Below are 23,916 nucleotides of genomic sequence, written 5' to 3'. Positions count from 1 at the left end.
TGAGCTGGCTGACTACTGTTACTTTGTATTAACAGCCAGCTGTCCTTAGCCTGCATCCTCCAAACCCCACAATTCCCTGCACACGTGATTTCAATAAGGAAAGGAACATCATAGTGCAATGCATTGTGGGTTATGTAGTTCTTGCATTCTGTCTGTAAGCTGTGGAGAGGTTGTTACAATTTGTAACATGAGTGTTTAGTCCCTCCTTCTCTGCCAGGATATCAAATAATGCAGAAAGAGAAGAACTGTTAAACAGCTGGATTTCAGCATTTATTCATACTTTTTGAAGAAACAGGTAACGGCAATGGGTATATTAGGGGTTTCTGTGTTATGTGGGCCTCTTTATCAAATTTTGGTTTGGAAGCCTTTAAAATGTGTGAGGTCCCATGATAGATCGATTTCAGCCTTCACCTAATTAATTACAGTAATGAATCCAGAATGAAAACACTGATGGCATTTAATATTTAATTGTCTTCGTTACTAATATATAAATAAAAAAATATATATACACCATTTAAATAAATTAATTGATATACTGTATTTAGGCTTCTAATACTGTGTGCTTCCTGAAATTCAAGTTAACTATAATTTTATTTGTAATCGATTTTTTGCTAGTACATGTTTACATTTGTCTCTCAGGCTGCTTCATAAATCTTTGTTATATTCTTTACTGAGTGGTAATGTTGGTTATTGCTTGGTTAAAAAAATCAGTTTAGATTTAACAAATATTCTGTTTGTTAAACAGAATTATTTGTTATAATGCTAAAAGGAGATTTAATTGTCAATCCCTGCTTAAATACATAGCAAGAATTAATAATAGTTAATGGGAGAACTGAGAAGCGAGAGCTGAGCTGCACTAAGCTCTAGCACCATGTTACTCCCAGCAGCCTCAAAGCATGTGCTTATTTTTAAATTTCTGGCTTGGAGGCAAATTTTGCCTCCCGTAGGCTGCCAACACACATAGGGCTACTAAATAGCCAATCATAGCCCTTATTTGGCCCCCCCCCAGGTTCATTCTTGTGTTGCACCCCATCTCTTTTTAAATTTCAGTGTGGCTCTGACTGATCGCTAGGGTGCAAATTACCCTAGCAACCATGCATTGATTTGAATGAGAATATGGAATTTTTATAGGGAGGGTCTGAATAGAAAGATGAGTAATAAAAAGTACTAATAACAGTACATTTGTAGCCTTACAGAGCATTTGTTTTTAGGCAGGGTCAGTGACCCGCATTTGAAAGCTAGAAAGAGTCAGAAGAAGAAAGCAAATAATTCAAAAACTATAAAAAATAAACAATATAAAAACAATAAACAATGAAGACCAATTGAACAGTTGTTTAGAATTGGCCATTCTATAACATACAAAATTTTAACTTAAAGGTGAACCACCCCTTTAATATAGTGCTTGGAAAGGGGTGGATCTTCCTCTTTGGCTTCTGGTGTCCTTACCTACTGGATGTTCCCATTGAGCCTGGGTACACCAAGGCCCAGTAAAGCCATTTTGCTATAGAAGGACCAGTACCTCTAGGGTCTAAGTCAGGGAACAGGGAACCCCCGTGAATGAGGCCAGCTAGAGACAGTAATAGATCTATAATAGACTCTCTATGAGAGTAAGATAGATAGGAGAGAGAGAGAAAGATCAGCTTTGTGCTCCATCGAGCAAGCAAGGAGTAGCTTCCCAATGCTCCTAGATTGCCTTTAATGAAGGGACTACAGTGGATGGGTGTCAGGCTTAGATTTTCTCCCTGACCACTCCACTTGACAGGATCCAATTACTTTTCAATCTGCCTGGAGGAACTGCCTTACTACTTGACTACATCCTCTTGGGAGGCACATACTTTTTGTTTTCACTGCAAGAACCTCCTGGCGTCCATTCTTTTCTATTTTTATTGCACAGTAGCCTGTGGGTGTTGTAGTTAAACTACACCTTTATTCTTCCACTTAGTGAAGGTCCTGTCTTAAGTGTTAGAGTCACATGTAACCCATGGACTAATCACTAGCTGGAAAATAACCCTGTTTGGTCTGGTTAACGTTACACTTATGTACTTGAGTCACAAAAACATTTGGAAAGGAAATTATCTAATTTCTTACTGTCCTGAATAAAAACTAAAGTAATGAATTACTTACAGGCTGACACATGATATACAGAACAATCACTCTGCTTTCTAGAATTACTGCTTCATTACCTTCAACAGGAACATTTAAAGGTTAACCAAACAAAAGATAAATGTTTTTGTGTACGATGCAAAATCAGCAGCTAAGATAGCTCACTATGGAAATGTTTCTGATCTGTTCATTTTGTGAGAAAACATTGAATATTTACAAATGGTTAAAACCAAACACCTATAAAATCAACACACTGCAGGGCGGGTTGCTAATCCTTGCTAAACATACTACATACAGTATTACTGTATCCAGAAATCCATTATCCAGAAAGCTACTATTTACGGGAAAGCCATTTTAATCAAATAATTGACATTTTTACATATTATTTTCCCTTTTCTCTGTAATAATAAAACTGTACCATGTATTTGATTCCAACTAAGATATAAATAATTGGAGGCAAAACAACCTTTTCGGGTTTATTTAATGTTTAAATGATTTAAACAGACTTAAGGTCTGGTACAGGAAAAAGATCCGTTATGTAGAAATCCGTTATACAGAAAGTTTTGAATTACTGAATGAACATCTCCCATAGACTTCATTATAATCAAATAATCCAAATTTTGATAAAGGATTCCTTGATCCAAACTGAGGATATAATTTATCGTTATTGGAAGCAGAACCAACCTATTGGTTTTATTTAATGTTTACATGATTTTCTAGTAAACTTATGGTATGAAGATACAAATTACGGAAAGATCCATTATTTGGAAAACCCCAGCTCCCAAGCATTCTGGATAACAAGTCCCATACTTGTATTTATGGGGGGTATAGTGGTTGAGAAAACCATTCCACATGTGTAGAATAAAATCAAAATATCCAGCTTTATTGGGGTGATTAAAACAACAAATAGGCATTCATTGCAGATGTACTCCTACCCTATGACATGTTAGGTCACCTGACGCGTTTCATGCCTCTTTCTGGCACTTCATCAGAAGTGAGGTCACAGGAAATCCTGTGCCTTATATATCTGTGTTCATTAAAATAAACTCAAACATAAAAAAAAGCAAAGAACGTATATTTGCTTATTACAAGTCATATCAGTCACAACAAATATTGTCATAATTTAAATATATTTATCCTTGCACATATGGGAAAGATGTTATTCACTTCTGGGATATTATACATACACGTTTATGGGGTATTATGCATACATTATGGCTGGAAAAAACATGTTACTTCCCAGTCATTGTTGAGAACATATGGATGCCGTGTCTTTAAAGTCACTTTAAAGACATAAGGTAGGAGTACATCTGCAATGGATGCCTGTTTGTTGTTTTAATCACCCCAATAAAGCTGTATATTTTGATTTTATTCTACACGTGTGGAATGGTTTTCTCAACCACTATATCCCCCATACATGGTGTCTACTGGAATGGAGAACAGCACGAGGAAATCCACACACTGTCGAGAATGGGCACAATGGAGTAGTGGCCTTTTGGGCACGGACATGTGAGTCTTTCTTCTAATCCCATACCTGTATTCCAAATAATAAAAGCATCCCTTATCTGGAAAACCCCAGGTTCCAAACATCCTATATCTGTTGTTAAGATTTGTACAAGCACATCATCCTTCATCCTACACAGAGATAGAGTTAGACTGAGTTAGTTACCCACAGTGCAATATGAATATTGAGCAAGTAGCTAGTAGTTAAATGTGGGTGCACATAGAGTGTGGGTCAGCAGGTTGTAGGTAGTTTCTCTTGTGAAGCATTTTGCTATACTTCTTTCTAATCAGCTTCTCCACCTAATTTCCAACCTTACCCTGTTCTCAGATGACACCACTTCTGTGTTAAAATCAGGCAGTAGGTCAGGTTGTCCGTAAAGTTGCTGCATGTCTTAGCAAGCTAAAATGTGGGTTTTGGGTCTAGGTGCAGGTTCATCCAATAAGATTGCAGGTCTATACAAACACATGAGCAGTAATCCATTGCAGCCAAATGGTTTATTTCATTGTTCTACCTGCAACTTATTTAATTGCAATGGGTTACTGCCCAGGTACAAAGTTGTTTTTTGTATTTTTGCACACAGAAGGGCTCATTTACTAAAGCAAGTGCAAAGACTAAAAATGCAAGCTGAATTGTCTCAATCCTAAATGCTACCCAAAAGTTGCTTGTGTCTATACATGTCTCTCCAGCACTGAGGAATAAGGTCAAGGTGCAAATTCAGAACATACAGAGGCGAGGGTGCTCTGTAGTGATGGGCGAATTTATTCGGCAGGTGTGAATTTGCGCAGAATTTCTGTGTCTCGCTGACCAAATAAATTTGCAAATTCGCAAAACTGAATTTAATTCACATTATATTGTCGCCGGTGTCGGAATTGTCGCCGGCATCAAAAAACTTTTGTTGCCGTCATCAAAATTTGCATTTTGTGAATTTTGTGGGAAATTCATGAATTTTTTGGCAAAGTAAAATGGGAGAAATTCACCCATCACTAGTGCTCTGGAGTTAACACCACCCTTAGCATGTTGCACGTACACACGCAGGTGACTTGCACCTAATGCATCGTCTCTAACTTGCACTGGTGGGTCATACATTTTGTAACTTGCAGCCAAATAAACCCCCACATTAGTAAATAGCAATAGCAAATAACACAAATCAGCTGGCACCTGCAGTTATACTGCGATTCTGGGAGACAATGATGCATTGTGGGTATTAAACATAGTGATTTGCTTATGTTTTTACTTAGCAGTTGCATTAGTAAATTAACCCTAGCATCCTTAACCGTGTAAGCCCTTTATATTTCTATGCCTTGATTAAAAGAGATAATTTAGTCAGTTTATAAAGTCCGAGGAGGTTTCACCCTTTCATTTAACTTGCAACCACATAATCACCGAGATCAATACAATTTTGATCGGGAGCCTTTGAAGGCACCAAACATTGGCCATTGTTAGTGCTGAATTGTCAGATACAGGTAGAATTCTACTGTTTCTATCTGATGATTCAGCTCTACACTTGTGTATTGAAATGAACGATCTTTCTTGTCAAGAAAAATCGTAATTGTTACGTCTATGGCCACCTTTAGACTGAGCGTTAGGAATAAACAGGTCGTAAACAGCAGCAACCCCAGGAGTATTTACAACTTCCACCTTCTCTCCACATTACATATACAGCACAACATCAACAACAATATTCTTTGTTTGATATTAGTGTGAGGAATCAATTACGTTTCCCAGTCTTGCAAAAGAGAAGCATGAATATTCACCGCCATTTATGGACATTTATCATGACCACAATGCGCTTGAGAATTTGTGTTGGAAAGATATATATACAGGATATACTGAATGAGTAAGTGCTACAGACGTTTTCACTCTTGTTTAAACCTGCCTTGAATTGTCAGTCAGTAAATAAACTACTTCAATACATGTTTTAATTTTTTTATTTAAAAATTTCATATATTAAATATATATATTATACTAAATTAGCAATATTTTGAAGGTTAAGTAACCCATAATGACCTACCATCAGGCTCAATTTACTGGTCATCTGTTTTATGGCAAATATTCATCATATATGGTAATCTCTGGAAGAAAAATATATACTACTTATTAAGAGAGTTTGTCATCATTTATTTTCCTTCCTGAGTTGCCTGACAGAGAGATGCAACACTCACTTTCTTTCTTTTGGGAGTCAATTTCTCTAGCATGTATGCTATAACTGAATATCTATCCACTGCTTTCCCAAAACCTATCCTAGATTCTTTGTAGTTACCAGTTTGCATATAACGTGACTACATCATTCAGCTTTAGACATATCACTACTAAATACTGTTTATAAAAACCAGAATGAGTCAACACACCTTCATATAAATACCCTACTAACTGTGTGCAAGTTGTTTGCTATATAAACCAACAAGTATGTAGCATGTTCTTATAAGCTTCTGAAAAATATGTGGCTGGATGCTATTGGGGTTATTTATTAGAGTCTGAATGAAAAATGAAAACTCGAAAAATTCTAGGGGTTTTTTTTTTTACTATAAAATTCGAATTTTTAGTGGGAAAAATATAATCACATTTTTTGGGATTTATTATTTCCAGAGGATGGAAAAAGTCAGAATCCAAAAATCCAGCATCTCAGACCATCTCAGGTTGTATATAAGTCAATGGGAAAAGTCCTGAAGATATCCTGATCTGCACTGGGTTTCGTGCAATAATCCAAAGATTTAGTGGTTTTTGGGCAAAAATCTAAAAATACTATGATTTAAATTTTTTAAGAATTTTCACAATGTTTGGGTTTTCCCACACTTGAATTTTTTGGGAAAATTTATTGATAAATACGGTGAAATAACCCATGTGGATTAGGTTGGAGTTGATTTCAGAAAAGAATGAGATATTTTCGGACTTTGATTAATAAGCCCTATGTGTTACTAGACCTTCAGAACACTTTGTGCCTATTACCATTTTGTATGTCTGCTTTCTAAAAAAAAAAAAAAACAACAACAACTCTCTATAAAGTAGATTTCACTCTCTACCCTTCATTTGAGTACTCCATACTGCTGTCTCTGTGTAACCTGCTCTCCAGAAATGCACTGCCCCTTGTTGGAATACAATCATATTAGCTGTTCCCTATGTACTGGACATGTGTTTTCATATTTTGAGCAGGATAAATTGCGAAATGTGTTACTGTTTGCTTTTGATGAGTCAGAGAGCATTGCTCATTTATAAAAAAAAACCTGTTTGCATTGCATATAGACCCAGGCCCCATAGGGCTTGCTTCAGACAGGCGTACGCATTTTTTCAGCATGTCATCATAAGTTACTTATTTATTTGTAAGAATACTTTGCACAAAGAAAGTGCTCAGCCAGGAGAATACCAGCACAAGGTAAATCATGTTGGTACAGGGATGACTGCCCATTGTTCCTATTTATGATCAGCTCATAACCATCCTCACCTGGCCTTATTAATACGTTTTAATATGTCTGTAGTACGCACATCCCAATTAGTCTGTACACTGTGTATCTCTTGAGCATATATTACGTTTATTTTACTTAATGTCAAAGCCTTTATATGGGCAAGACTGTATACTTAGTAGATGCAGTAGTGCAAACATCATAAGACAATATGTCAAAAAATTTCCAAAAATAATAAAGACATTTATAGAGTATCAAAGGAATCATATATTTTCTACTTATCACATCATTTTTACAGGGCTTCTTCTACAATGTACAAAAGATGCAATTAGCCAGTGACAGTCTCAGGATCCAAGACAAATGTGAATTATGTACCCCTATTGTAAAACGTAAGGATATTCTAAGTCAGTCACTACTAGGCATCTATAATTCTTTTTATAATTCTTTGCTTTACAGCTCTAGAGGAAATTAGTATTAGAATAAATCTATGGGATGAATCTACCTATAAAAAAAGTCTAGTTCCCATCTCACCACATATGGTCTTTCATTTTTCTTTGTATTTTTATATTTCTTGTATATGTAGAATTATATTTTTTTAACCTGAAACATTTAATTTTAAAGAGGTAACTTTGTTAAAATACTATTGTTTTTCTTTCTAGTTGATATCTGTATGTTTTGTTTATGTCATAATTCATTCTAAAATGAGTCTAGGAGGAATGCAAAAGTGCCATAAAAGTGCCAAAAAGCATGTACTCTTTTTTGCATTTAGTTTTAGAGAAACCAGTAATTTAGAAATGACCCATCTTAAAATATTTTTTTTGTGCATATTTATATTATTTGTGCAAGATTCCTAAATTATTACTTATTATTAATCGGGGGCATATTTATTATGCTGTGTGGAGCGAAATGTGACGAAAAAGCTGTGTAAAATGAATGGTATTTATAGTGACAGACCCAAAGATAAACCAAATAGGTCTTCAATAGAAAGACAAGAAAAAACACATCAAATTAATAATAAAATAGTAGCCTCATAAAGCAAAAGTTATTTTTAATTCAAATCCTTATTTTATAAATTCACTAATACAAATTGTGTACCCAGGTATGGGACGTGTTATCCAGAATGCTCGGGGCCTGGGGTTTTACGGATAACAGATCTTTCATAAATGAATCTACTAGAAAATCACGTGACCTTAAATAAACCCAATCCAATAAGAATTAAATTATATCTTAGTTTGAATCAAGTACAAGATGCTGATTTATTATTACAGGGAAAATGAAACAATTTATAGTCTATGGACCTTTCCGTAATTCAGAGCTATCTGTATAACGGCTTTCCGAATAACAGATCCTTTAGCTGTATCTACTAAGTTAAAGACTATTTTTATGTCAGATGACCATTATGAGGGTTTGATTGTTTTGTGCATTTTGTCCACCGAGATTTTTGATGGTCTCAAAATGCCCAAATTAATTTCCAGTTCCAAACAATTGCCTTTTAAATGGATAGAAACTGTGATCCACCTTTGTAGTAGTATGAAACACACATAGAATGACAAAAAAATGAAAAAGTGGCTCCGAACTTTATAAGGGACTTTGACCGAGAAGCAATTAAAGTGTAAATAATCCTAGTCCCCTATTGGTTACTAGGGTTGCCACCTGGCTGGTATTTTACCGGCTTGGCCGGTAAAAAGATGGCTGATCCCAATGTTATTAATAGGGAAAAAAAGATAAATATATAGGAAGGCCGGTATTTTTTTCCAGAAAAATTGGCAACCCTATTGACTACCTACTGGTAAAATTAAGGAGAAAGGGACTGTTTTCCTAAGGGTAGTGTTTCCTGAGAAAAGAATGGACTGGTTTATTGGAGAACTTATTTAAAGAGGGTAATTGTGATTTGTATCCTCTACAGGATGAGGATGGATGTGTGCATTAACTACTGAATGCCCATATCTACTATATGAATACGATTTATTACTTGTCTTGTAAGAACCTTTGACACCCAACAACTTATGTTAAAAGGGACTTACTGTATACTACACATGTCCATGATTTTAGTCTGTTAAAAAATAATTTGAACATTATATAAGCCCAATCAGATGGTTTTGCCATCTATCTGGATTCATGCAGCTTATCTACCATCAAGTACACAGTTTTACTATTACAGAGCAAAAAAAAATATTTTTTAAATAAGAATTATTTCCTTAGAATGAAGTCTATGGGAGATGACCTTCCCATCGCTGGAAAACAGGTTTTTATCATGAGTGTAAGGAATCCGGAGGTGTATTTTATTGTATGTTTTCACAGTAGCTAGACAGTTAAAGGGTGCAGAAAGCTCATTATACTATTACAGTAGCAATGGAATTTATTTATATATGCAGCAAAATCTGGTGATGTTGGCTGTATTAAGAAAGTGTTGAGTAATGATCTTATAACCATTGTTGAACCGTTGCATAAGGTTATGGATAAGATTTACTACTGCCTTCTAAGAACTTCTGGCACCCAATAGCGTATGTGTGAAAGGACTAGTGCACAATACTGTGAGTAAGCAGGTAGGTTTAAAGAGTGCAGAAAGTTCATTATATTGTTACATTAACAATAGAGATCCTTTTGTAAAAGTGCTTTACGTGCAACATAATCTGGCAAAACACCCTCTGTTTAAACAGTGTCAAATGCAAAAAAAAGCATTATAGGCGTTAGTTACAAGTCCTGCACATTTCACATTTAAAAGCTTTTCAACATTAACCTTTTTAAAATATGCTTTAAACCTGAAATACTTGCTTTGCCCCAAGTGCCAGATGCTTTACATTCTGAACTGCTCAAAGAAATGATTACTGTCCACTTAGTTGGTTGAGTCAACTATCTTATATATGCCCTATGGCAGTGCTGTCCAAGTTCAGTGGTACCGAGGACTGGAATTTTTCTGGCCTAGGTGGTGGAGGGCCGATAATAGAAGCCAGTGCTGACCACTCCCTGTTTTTAAACCATGCCTACTTTAAACCACACCCATGTTACCATAAGACCATGTCCACATTAATGGTGGTAGCGCAAAAAAACAAAACAAATGGTTGGTGCTCACTGCAAGGATATCACTCATCATTTATATGTGAAAAATGTTATACCCTTAAATATACCATAAATATAGCCTTAAATCCATTTGCTGCCTCCTCCTCTATGGATAACACAGCACCCCCAGCACATATTAAAACACCTTAGGGGTCCCTAACAACAAAAGTCCCATGGGGTACAGAGCATAGGGCAGGCAGAGTATGGCACCCAGGGAGCATAGGGCAAGCAGAGTATTGTGCACACAGGGAGCTTAGGGCAGGCAAAGTATGGCACACACAGGGAGCATAGGGCAAGCAGAGTATTGTTCATACAGGGAGCATATGGCAGGCAGAGTATGGCACACACAGGGAGCAAAGGGCAAGCAGAGTATTGTGCATACAGTTAGCATAGGGTAGGCAAAGTATGGCACACATATGGAGCATAGGGTAAGCAGAGTACAGCACCCAGGGAACATAGGGCAAGCAGAGTATTGTGCACACAGGGAGCATATGGCAGGGAGACTATGGCACACCCAGGGAGCATAGGGCAAGCAGAGTATGGCACACCCAGGGAGCATAGGGCAAGCAGAGTATTGTGCACACAAGGAGCATAGGGCAAGCAGAGTATGGCACACCCAGGGAGCATAGGGCAAGAAAAGTATGGCACACACAGGAAGTATAGGGCCAGAAGAGTATGGCACACACAGGGAGCATAGGGAAGGCAGAATATGGCACAGACAGGGAGCATAGGGTGGTCAGAGTATGGAACACACAGGGAGCATAGGGCAGAAAGAATATGGCACGCATAGGGAGCATAGGGAAGGCAGAGTATGGCACACACAGGGAGCATAAGGCCAGAAATTATGGCACACACATGGTGCATAGGGAATACAGAGTATGGCACACACAGGGAGCATAGGGACAGCAGAGTAAGGTACACACAGGGAGCATAGGGAAGGCAGAGTATAGCAAACACAGGGAGCAGAGGGAAGGTAGAGTATGGCACACACAGGGAGCATAGGGCAGGAAGACTATGGCACACATAGGGATCATAGGGCAAGCAGAGTATGGCACACAGAGGGAGCATAGGGAAGGCAGAGTATGGCACACACGGAGCACAGGGAAAGCAGAGTATGGCACATACAGGGAGCATATGGAAAGCAGAGTATGGCACACACAGGGAGAATAGGGTGACCATAGTATGGTACACACAGGGAGCATAGGGAAGTTAGAGTATGGCACATACAGTGAGCATAGGGCAGCCAGAGTATGGCACACACAGGGAGCATAGGGAAGGCAGAAAAGAGAAGGAGACAGGGAAACCTATCAGAACTCTAAGATGAACAGTTCATACTGTGCTTCATACATTGATTTAATGCTGGTGCCTCTTCAGCAGTTTGTCTGATGTGTGAACAGGTGAACAATGTAGGCACTTTCAGTCTGGGTCTGAGTTGTGAACTGTACATGGCTTTACAGGTGATAACAATAGAGGTGTTACAGGTGAGAACAATGCAGGAGTTTACGGTCTGAATGTGAGGTGTAAACAATGCAGGGGACAGTTAATCTCAGTACTGATACACTTTAATGCTTACACAAGGTAAGGAATCACAGCAGGCAGACTTTCAAGTGGTTGGCCACACAAGGGGGGGTCACAGGCCACCAATTTGACAGCCCTGCCCTATGGTATCACTTCATACACAGGGGTCCTATATCTTACTATAACTGTCTGTATAAACTTGCTGAGAAGTCCAAATTGATTTAAAGCAGTCCAATCAGATCAGCCCAGCTCCCTTTGACTTCAATAACACCTCAACAACTTTTACTTGGCAAAGTTATGCCTTACAGGTTTTCGTGGTTTTTACCCTTAATAAATCTTACATATTTAGAGCTTTTAAGAAATATAGGAAAACCACCAATTTTTCAAGATTCGTGGGAAAAAAGCAATTCATTTGTTAGCAAATGGGCCTCTTAGTATTTAGAAGATAAATTACATGTTTTTAATTTAACTCAGTAATGTTCCAGTCATGCCAAAGAGTTGGGCTTTACATGTTAATGATACTATTCCATACATTATATTTTTATGTTTTTTTATATAGGGCCAACATATTTACATTCCATTTCACAGATATCGTTCTTCATAATCATAGTCCTTTCCCACTGTAGTGTTGGAGAATACAAAGCAACCCTTAAAAAGCTCAGTAGGATGAAAAGAGAACATACCATTGTATTGGTGATAGAACTCAGTTTTGAATCAAACTTAAATCTAGTGTTGCAAGGTTGTAGTGATAAGTGGGGGCAGGGGCTAGCTGTGTTGGTCAGCTCCTCTGGCTGACTCTCTGCTTCGTAAAAGGTATCACCAAACTTTACTTTTTCGTACCTGATATACAGAGTAGGGTCAGAGTACAATAAACAAACATTTATTTTGACTCTTCCAGGCAATTTGTAATTCATTGATCTTTTCTTTATAAGTAGATAACAGTGCCTGGAGGTAGAGGAAAATAGGTCTGTATTTCAAAATGTCTTCAGTGGAACTGTATTATGGTGTGTTTGCATTCTTCTACAGTGTTGTTTGCCTCACAATCCTGTAAATATTTTTTTAAATATTTTAGCATTTGTGCATCTTGAAAAACTTCCCAAACTGGTTAGTACTACCTTGTTTAAATTACCTTTTTTCTAAATGCCTTTTCTTCCAAGGGACTGTCACGACACCTTGCCGCGAGAAGACGTGGGCATAGGGTAGGACTCACACAACACAACTCCTTTAGGGAATGCAGCTCTTTATTGTAGCAATGTCAATATCACAGGTTTAGATGGTAGCCAGTCAGAATTCAGTAGTTCTGCTTGTGGATGATGCCAGGGTTGAGCACTGCAATTGTTGGTTACTGGAGCATGTGGGTACAGCTGTGATGGTTTACAGCTGGGCAGTCTCTGTTATCCTCCATGTATGTAAAAAGACTAACAAATTGGAATTCTTAACAGCCATCTTTGTATTCCAGAAAGGGAACAGCCCCTTTTCAAACAGGGTTTGATTCCTTCTGCCAACCAAAAAGGCAGCTTCCAGAAGGGCAAATCACATGATAGGCCAGGCAGGCCATTATAAGGACCAATCTGACCATGAGTTGTAATGGTGCCAATCACAACTAATACTGCTGGGCCAATGGGGTGCCATTTGGAAAGCATGACCAGTTTAGTCTGAATGTAGGATCCCTACAGTACATAGCTCTTGCATAGTGTCTCGGGGGTCAATTATGTGTATTGCATTACAGAGGGTTCTGGTATGTTTGCCCTCATGCTAGGGGTCACTTACCAAAGAATGCACGTCTGGGTATCTAACATCAAAAACCACATAGGAAAAAGATGCAATGGTTATCCTACTCATACCATTTCTTGAAGCAGTAAGGAGCAACTAAGCAATAACATAACTGTTATCTACTCTTCCACTAATCCAATCACAATGGAACATTGTAACTCTCCAAAGAGGTGACAGCTGAAGAGTTACAATGTGCCATTGTGATTAGATTAGTGGAAGAGTTTATATGACAAGAATTTCCCACGCCAGTCAGTTGAACTGAAGAAGCTGCTCGGATGAGTAGTGAAACGTCTTCATTGATTACTCAGCAAGTCCAGTTGTTTTTAGATTTACCTATACTAGATATACCATGACCTGGATGAATGAAAATCTTAATAGTCATATTGCCAACATAACAGTTGACAATTTTTTCCTCCAGATTAAAAGTTTGTTTTATCACAGGGACACTAAGGGCAGATTTACATATGGTCGAATATCGAGGGTTAATTAACCCTCGATATTCGACTGCAGAAGGTAAATCCTTCGACTTCGAATATAGATCTTTCTTCGACCAAAAAAAGCTTGCAAAGCTTATGGGGACCTTCCCCGTACACTAACTCCCTTCTCCTCTGCGATGGCAGCTTTTTCAGTGGCTTCAGTTTCCTTTGGCATATTTGGCTTTTACTTTTTGGCTCCTGGTTACAAAGTAGGAGTATGCTATAGACCCCCTAATGTAAGTGAGGAGGAGGCTAAGGTCCTGATTCAAATAGAAAAGTCTACTAGTTTGGGGAAACTAATGTGAATGGGGGATTTAAATTACCCAGAGCAACAGTACTGCCAGATCAGGTAAAGGGAACACGTTTTTAAGCTTGTTAGATGACAATTTTATGGCACAAGTTATTGAGGGGCCAACCAAAAAAATTCTATACTGGATCTAGTGATCTCTAATGAACCAGAATGTATAGCAAATGTGCAAGTCATTCAACCCCTGGGTAATATTGACCATAATGTAATCTCATTTAATGTCTGGTGCAAAAACAAATATACACTAGAGCAACAAAAACCCTGAATTTCAGAAAAGCAAATTTTACTGCCTTAAGGGCTGCTCTTCAGAGCATAGATTGGGGCATTATGTTTTCTAAGTAGGAAAACAAACAGGCTGTGCATATGATCCCATGGCAAGATTAAATAAAGTTATGGCACCACACCCTGTATGTTCAACAATTCATTTTTAAGTAGAAATCAAAGGAAGATCCCAAAATCCACCTCAGTCTGAGGGTGTGAAGCACAATTGAGAAAAAAATGTGGGTTTTTCTGAAAATTTCAAAAAAGTGATGTATATTAAAAGTATAAAGTAATTTATTAGGACAAAAAGATATAATGGCCTGACGCGTTTCATGCCCATTACTCATAGGCTAGTGGGTACACCACTGTACCCCATTAAAAGGCTTATAAAACAACCAAGAAACACCATCACCAAACCAAGCCAGAAAGTGGAGTAATACAGTCTAGTAAGGCTCACCTTACTAAAACATAAGATACTGTGTGAGTGAATCATACAAACACGCATATACACACACACACATACTGTGTGTGTATTTATATAGTGTGTATTTATATATATATGTATATATATGTGTGTGTATGTATGTATATATATATATATATATATATATATATATATATATATATATATATATATATATATATATATATATATATACACATACATATATATGTCTGGATACAGTATATGTAGAAACCAGAGAATGGGGAAACCCAATTTACCAAAAAAAATCAAAATACATAATTCAAAATGTTGTCCTAGTGAGCAGCAATCAGCATGGCTTTATTATGGATAGGTCATGTCAGACAAAGTGATTTCTTTTTATGAGGTAAGTAAGATGCTGGACAGCGGGAGAGCAGTAGATGTGATCTATTTGGATTTTGCCAAAGCATTTAAAACAGTGCCCCACAAACGACTGCTTTCTAAACTAAGGTCTGTTGGGCTTAATGAAATTGTTTGCACATGGATAGTTACTTCGCCAAGTGAAGCGAAGTTGCTATAGCGTTGCCTAATTTGCATATGGCAGCAAGTTAAAGTACAATGGACGTATATGTTGCAACAAATACATTAAACTACACAAGCCTGGGAAACCTTCATAAAATAAAATAGAGTTGTTATATTGCCCTAGACATGAGCCCAGTGTATAGTTTATGTGCCATATGTTAGGAAATGTAGGGGGGAAGCCGGTTACCCAAAAAAAAAATTTACGCTATTTTTCAACCCATCACCCTGAAAAAGGAAAAGATACTAGCGTTTTTTCGGACTTCAACTATTTTTTTAGGAACTCCTATCTACTCTATTGCACTTCACCTGGTCTGAGGTGGCAAAGGCAAGTCTGGCGCAAGAGATAACGTTCAGTAAAATCCACATCTTAATGAATTTGCGTAGTTACGTCCATTTGACAGAGCTCAAAATCGGCAGGCGTGAGGGAGTGAAGTACCGCTAGAGTTTTCTCCTTCGCTAGCGAAGTTATGCCAGTAACGACAGTTAGTATATCGGCAAAGTACTGAAATGACTTTACGTTAATCACTTCGCCCCTTAGTAAATTTGCCCCTTGGAGTCAGGAAGGATTTTTCCCCCCTCTGAGGCTAATTGTAGAGACTTCAGTAGGGTTTTGTGTCTTCTTCTGCATCAACTAGCAGTTAGGCAGGTTATATATACACCTAAAAGGCTGAACTTTATTAACATGTGTCTTTTCTCAGCCTTACTTAATATTTTACTATATCTATATACTGTATATAAAGACTATAGAGGAGAGAACAGAGTATATTTGTTAGATATGAGGAAAACATAATGGATGTTCTTGTTAAATAGTTTTGAGCCTAATGGTTTCCATACAAACTGGATATTGTAGACACACACCTATATGTGTATATATAGTGCACAATTAATGTGTAGTGGACTCACCATCCGGACTTATGGCATTTCTAATATCTAGACACAAGGTTGACATTTTTTATGAACCAGATACACGTTAATTGCGCTAAGTAGTGCATAGTGTGTATTACATATATAGCCTATGATTAAGGGATACAATCCCGAAACGCGTTAGGCGGTTTACAGCAGTTTTTTCCCAATAAACTTGTCCAGAAGTGCCGTCAGCCTGTGGAGTTTTTGATATACTTACAGTGGGGACACTGTTGATTGAGCACCTCGATGAAGTGAAGATTGGCGAGCTGGAGCGGTCTATTTTCTTGTTTTTCTTATACATTTTTCAAGCCTAACTGTTTTATCCTCTCTAATGGTAACTCTTGGTGTAAAAAGTGTGCTTAATAAACATGAAAATGCTTTAGAAATCACATACCGTACTATTTCTGTGGGGATAAGAGCTAACCCAATCATTAATTTGGTGTGCTGTGTATATAATGTTAGAAGGGAAAGCTGCAACCCTACGATAAAGGTACAAATAAAAATAAAGTTAGCATGGATATTGTATTAAAGGTATGGGATCTGTTATCCAGAAACCCATTATCCAGGAATCTCAGAATTACGGAAGGGCTCCCATAGGCTCCATTTTATCCAAATAATAACAAAATATTTCCCTTTTTCTCTGTAATAATTAAACAGGACCTTGTATTTGACCCAAGCTAAGATATAATTAATCTTAATTGGAAGCAAAACCAGGCTGTTGTGTTTATTTAATGTTTACATGATTTTCTAGAAGACTTAAGGTCTGAAGATCCAAATTACGGAAAGATCTCTTGTCCCAGGCACTCTGGATAACAGGTCCCCATACCTGTATTCAATTTCTAGTGCCTGTATTAATGCATGTGAGTGCATATTTGCTATATTTGGATAATGTCGTCAGAACAATAATACAAATTCAAAGTTCAGATCAACAATTGATACTTAGTTGACAGTTATGACTCATTTTAATTTTCTTTTATCTCATTTGCAGTGGCTGGTAACACAACTTGATTAGGCTGAAGTACAACGAGTCACGCCAATTCAGATAATCCTCTTGATTAAGTAAAACCATTTTTCTTTTCTGTACCTATTGTTGGAGGTCGGGAGCAGGTGTTTCCTCAGTGCCTCAATGCCCATGTGATGCAACTGGAACAGCTTGAAAGACAAATGGGTTTATCATTTTATCAAGAGAATTAGCAGAATACTTGTGACTTAAACTGGCCATACATTATAAGGTCTCTCCAAAGAGCAGATCTTTCACTCATATTTATGATTGAATGCTCCTGTCTCCATCAATTACCAATAAGCCCCACACCTTCTGTATGTAACCGAATAGTTGTGTTTGACATAACATAGTAAGGTAGGTGGAAAAAAAACATGTCCAACAAGTTCAACCTTTTAAGTCTATGTAAAACATGCCTAAGTCTATGTAAAACATGCCTAACTGCTAGTTGACTAACCACTGATTGGTTGCCATCTCTTCCTATAGCAGGAGCAGGCTTTATGCATTATTATATTACCCTTTCCCATTTAATCACTCTGTCCAGCTATCTAGTGATAATGTGGCTTGCCATTCATTAGGGTCAGAGTGCTTATTGTACTTGCTCTGCATTACCCAGTACTCTGCTGGACTGCATGGGGAGGTTTCCATGTAGTCTTGGATTTTGGAATGTATTACATTGTGGATTTGAATCTTATTTAAAATCACCTTTTACTAGCTTGTAATTATAGACGGTAGCAGCTACAGGGCATTGTGGGCTGATCATGGTAGTTAACGTAACATTTTCTAAAACTAAAGCTGGCCATAGACAGGCAGAATATCAGACGAATGATCAGTTGATGCCCTTTCCCGACCTGTCACTAACCATTCAGATAAAATAAAGCAGCAAAGAGAACAAACCAGCTGATGTGCCCGTCACAGCAATCGTGCGAAATTATCCCAGACAAATTCTACTGGGAAGCTCACAGCAATATCGTCAAATCAGCAATACATGCAGAGATGTAAAAATGTCGGGAATCTCCACACACGGTCCGAAAATTGTACGAATGGAGAATTCGTATGATCAGATCTTTGCATCTATGGCCAGCTTAAGCCCATATTACCTCCAGGCTTTCCTTCACCATAGTTTCCATATTGGGCCTTCAATCAATAAGCCCAGTAGCTCAGTATCCACACCGTATTAGTAGATACTGAAGTAACCATATTCTTGTAGCCTACATCAAAAATGATTTATTGCTAACCTTTTTTCATTCGGGTTCCCTAATCTAAGGAAAACAGTTGGCCATTTTTTCATGGGGATTATACAATATCAACCACGTAGAAAAATATGTATTTACTATAATTTAGACATATATAAAGTTAGGCCCATAAATCTTTGGACAGAGACAACCTTTTTTCTAATTTTGGTTCTGTACATTACCACAATGACTTTTAAATAAAAACAACTCAGACGCAGTTGAACTGCAGATTTTCAGCTTTAATTCAGTGGGTTGAAGAAAACGATTGCATAAAAATGGGAGGAACTAAAGCCCTTTTTAACACAATCACTTCATTTCAGGGGCTCTAAAGTAATTAGACAAATTAAAAAACTGAAAATAAAATGTTCATTTCTAATACTTGGTTGAAAACCCTTTGCTGACAATGACAGCCTGAAGTCTTGAACTCATGGACATCACCAGATTCTGTTTTTCCTCCTTTTTAATGCTCTGCCAGGCCTTTACTGCAGCGGCTTTCAGTTGCTGATTGTTTGTGGGCCTTTCTGTCCGAAGTTTAGTCTTCAACAAGTGAAATGCATGCTCAATTGGGTTCAGATCAGGTGACTGACTTGGCCATTCAAGAATATTCCACTTCTTTGCTTTAATAAACTCATGGGTTGCTTTGGCTGTATGTTTTGGGTCATTGTCCATCTGTATTATGAAACGCCTCCCAATCAATTTGACTGCATTCAGCTGGATTTGAGCAGACAGTATGTCTCTGAACACCTCAGAATTCATTCCGCTGCTTCTGTCCTGTGTCACATCATGGATAAACACTAGTGTCCCAGTGCCACTGGCAGCCATACACGCCCAAGCCATCACACTGCCTCCGCCATGTTTTATAGATGATGTGGTATGCTTTGGATCATGAGCTGTTCCACGCCTTCTCCATACTTTTTTCTTGCCATCTTTCTAGTAGAGGTTTATCTTGGATTCATCTGTCCAAAGAATGTTTTTTTTAGAACTGTGTTGGATGTTTTTTAACAGAGTCCAATCTAGCCTTTCTATTTTTGAGGCTTATGAGTGGCTTGCACCTTGCAGTGCACCCTCTGTATTTACTTTCATGCAGTCTTCTCTTTATGGTAGACTTGGATATCGATACGCCTACCTCCTGGAGAGTGTTGTTCACTTGTTTGGCTGTTGTGAAGTGGTTTCTCTTCACCATGAAATGATTCTGCGATCATCCACCACTGTTGTCTTCCGTGGACGTTCAGGTCTTTTTGCGTTGCTGAATTCACCAGTGCTTTCTTTCTTTCTAAGGATGTACCAAACTGTAGATTTTGCCACTCCTAATATTGTAGCAATTTCTCGGATGTTTTTTTCTGTTTTTGCAGCTTAGGATGGCTTGTTTCACCTGCATGGAGAACTCCTTTGACCACATGTTGTCTTTTCACAGAAAAATCTTCCACATACAAGCACCCCCCCTCAAATCAACTCCAGGGCTTTTATCTGCTTAATTGATAATGAAATAATGAAGGAATTGCCCACACCTGCCCATGAAGTAGCCTTTGAGACAAATGTCCAATTACTTTTGAGCCCCTGAAATTAAGTGATTGTGTTAAAAAAAGGCTTTAGTTCCTCACAATTTTATACAATCTTTTTGTTCAACCCACTGAATTAAAGCTGAAAGTCTGCAGTTCAACTGCATCTGAATTGTTTCATTTAAAATTCATTGTGGTAATGTCCTTGGTAATAAAACAACAATATATTTAGCGCTTTAAAAGCCCTGTGAGTGCCAGCACCCAAGCAGTGATCGGTACATCGTGGATTATCGTGTGCACCAGCTTTCGGTTGGATATATATATATAATATATATATATATATATATATATATATATATATATATATATATATATATATATATATATATATATGCTTCTGTTAATTACTGGTGTAAAATTGATACTTCAAATGAAAAGGTGTACTTTCAGCTAAGATATTTACAGTTTTGCAGAAAAGGCCTACTTGAAGGACATGTAAGCACACATACTTTGCACCAATATATAATGGGGAATGTAAACTGTCCATCTGTTACAGGCAATAAGACAGAGGAACAGTAACAATTGCATGGCAATAAATAGCAGATGCTTAGCACTTACAGTGCTAGTAAGTGTTTCTTTCTGTTGAGTAAAAAACTGATACCTTTACATTTACAATACTCTTCATTAAAGTGTGAAAAAAGTACTTTTTCAAAGTCTTCAGCCCCAGAAATGTAACAAGTAACAAGAAGTGTTAGAGCTCAGTGCTGCCTATAAGCTTTACAAGCAAAGTTCATACATTGATGCAACAAACCATGAGTTTGCCGGCCTAAAGCTGAGATCACATGCAGCGCTGGCTCTGCTGCTGTCAGCCTGGCTGGCTTTCACATTTGAGATTCACATTTTTCTGGCCAATCTCCTCTCTGTGTACCTGCACTCAAGTGGAAGCTATGGTCACTGAACCCTCCCTATTTTGAATGAATTCTTATATTGTGACAGATATGCACTTTTATATTAGTAAATGCCAAGACTCCCCCTTCAACTAAAGCCTTAGTGTTCTTAGTTTTGGTAATGAGAAAAGTATTTTCGGTTGTTTATTTTGCTAATCGCTGGCTGGACGCAAGTTCCAAGAGAGCCATGGCCTTGCTATTTGTTCACTATACTGCATGGAAGGCAAACATCAAACCAGAGATGAGTCCCATAATCAATGGTGTGTGTAAGTCTGCACTAGCACAAACAACATGTAGCAATCCTAGTCATTTTACTTGTGAGACAGAGCAACTATGACTTCTGTAAATTCCAACATCTCTCTCCTACAGGCCTTTATTCACCATTCCAGAGCTGACACACAAGCCATTCTTGTCAACCCCAAGCCCTAACGTGAGGGCTTTCTTACATCAGCTTAAATACTTCCACCCGAGGCAAGGAGCATAGTAATAACTGGGCCATACATCAAAGGGTTCATTATGAACCGCACCGTTCTTAATTATTATGTTAACTTCCTCAGTGTAGAGAACAGATTCTTTTTCTGTAGAACTATATGTAACATTTCTCTGATCCACAAATGAAATACCAACAAAATGGTACATTATTTAAGCATCTTTGTATGTCAGTTCAATTAAGTGTATTTTAACTTTGCTTATGGCTGTTCCATGCATTTACATCTCTCTCTGGACATTCCATGGTGATGTCACTTGTCACTTGCATGTTCTAAGTAACTACTCATTTATCCCACGCACAGAAGAATTTTGAAAAATGTATCTGAGCTCTTGACCTAATTTCAAAACTTTTTTGAATTCCTGAATTTTCAGCATATTACAACAAATATCAGTTTAAAAGAAAATCATGTTGCCGTAAGTTCATTCAATTAACCGATAGCATAAAATATATATATAATTTTACTTGAAAAGAAAATGTCCATCCTTGCAGCTTATTTAAGTAGGGGGCATTTTAAAAAAGTGAAGTAAACGGAAATTACCGTTGTACCGGTTAAAAAAACTTCGGAGGAAGAATTTATTAAAGGTAAAATTAGAGTTGAAGTAAAATTCACACAGGCATTACTCCATTTTACTAATATGGGGAACACTTTGAAGGTAAACTGTTGCTCCACTTTAGTGGTTTGGAATACCTAATTTCTCCATACAAATCTGGAGTACAATGTACACCACTGGAAGTAATAACGTCCATTTCAGAAGGAAGGGGTAAAAGTGGTGGTACTGCTTTACTCCCTCAATTCTGAAAAAACTGCTTTAACACCTCAATTCTGAATTTCCCATTATATATAGGGTCCTGCTCTATTTAATGGGAATCTGGGTTGCCCCGGTGATCATACCTTTCCTTTTCCCTGCTAATTCAGCCCCTTCAAACTGAATAGGCATCTGTTTCCATGTATGGGTCATTCCCAGCAGCCTCCCCAATGTATATCGATTGGTCGGATATATATCGGGTTGAAAACCTGTTGGAAGGCTGCATTGGTGTGCATTGGCCCTGAATGTAGGTGGCCAAACTGGGCAAAGATGTGTATGGGCAGCTTAACACAAATAAGGTAGCATTCTCATATGAGGATCATTTTATGCAGCTGCCTGATCTGTGAGCTGGGGAAAGGTTTATTGAGCAATTTTACTTTAAGAATAAAACCCTGGTGTTGCTGGACTACAGCTCCCAGCATGCCTTAAGTTTGATATTAAATATTTGAAAGTATGTAGGATTTGTACTCCAGCAATATTTAAGTAACATAAGGCGGAGCAACAATGAGCAACAATATTTATATTCTCATGAACTTTATGGCCTTCTTTCTGATGTTTCATTAGAGTGTAACACTAACAAGCAAAACCCGGGCTGTAATCCCAGTATGTTAGATAACAGTGACATGGCTGATATGCTGATAGGGATGATTCTAATTGGAGAATATTTTATCTTTAAAATGGCTTGGGATTCCTGCTTTGGAAAGCTAAGGGGGAGGGGCAATCCTGGGGCTGCTGCCGCCCCCCCTCCCAATGGCGCCCATCCTCTCCTGCTCCGTGCTTAAAACATCAGCTTTGCATCGCTAGTGCAATGAGCGCACTAGTGCTCTCTGCATTATCGTTGCCGTATTTCTGGGTTAAAACCCGGAAATTCAGCTCTAAAGTTACAAGTTACAACTGGTAGCTCCCAGCCCCCTGAAGCAAGGTTCTCACCTTGGCTCATGGCAGGAACAGCCCTGCTAAGAGGAGCAGCAGGCAAGGTCATTTCCAGTTTAAAGGTGGAGTAAACCTTCAACAGTATTTCTGTGTTGCGATTAAAGTGGACATATACCTTCCCTTAAACTGATTCTTTTGCTTCCAAAAGCTTTCCAAAGTTAATTAGAGATGTAAGAGTAGTTAATGAGAATCACTGTTACCAGCACTTGGTCATACAGTCCATAGTTGTTATACAAACAGTCTCATTATCTTCGAATTTACGATTACCCACCAAATTTTGCTTGCCAATATTAGACTCTTATCAGACACTCACACATCCACACAGGAGGCGTTGTATTTAGTAGCAAATTCGGCTTTATTCAATCACACAGTGTGGCAGCATAGGAAGTGCCGATGGTATAGGCACGAAACGCGTAGGTTTGGAGTTACTAAATACAACGTCTCCTGCGTGGATCGGTGAGCGCTGACAGTGAGTACTGATTTTTGCTTAAAGTGTACCCCAATGCCTGACAAAGCGGCCTAATAAGGTGTATTATTTCACCTTTATGTTATTAGGATGCCAATAAAATACGGGCCACCAGTGAGTGGCCACCAGGATTTTGTCTACTATTCAGTCACATGAAGCTGACATTTACATGACCACTTACTACATAGATCACTTAACCATACTAAGGTTAGAGATGAATGAGCCCCA

This window comes from Xenopus laevis, chromosome 9_10S (assembly GCF_017654675.1).
Source record: "Xenopus laevis strain J_2021 chromosome 9_10S, Xenopus_laevis_v10.1, whole genome shotgun sequence".
NCBI lineage: Eukaryota > Metazoa > Chordata > Amphibia > Anura > Pipidae > Xenopus > Xenopus laevis.
This window is presented reverse-complemented; position numbering follows the sequence as displayed.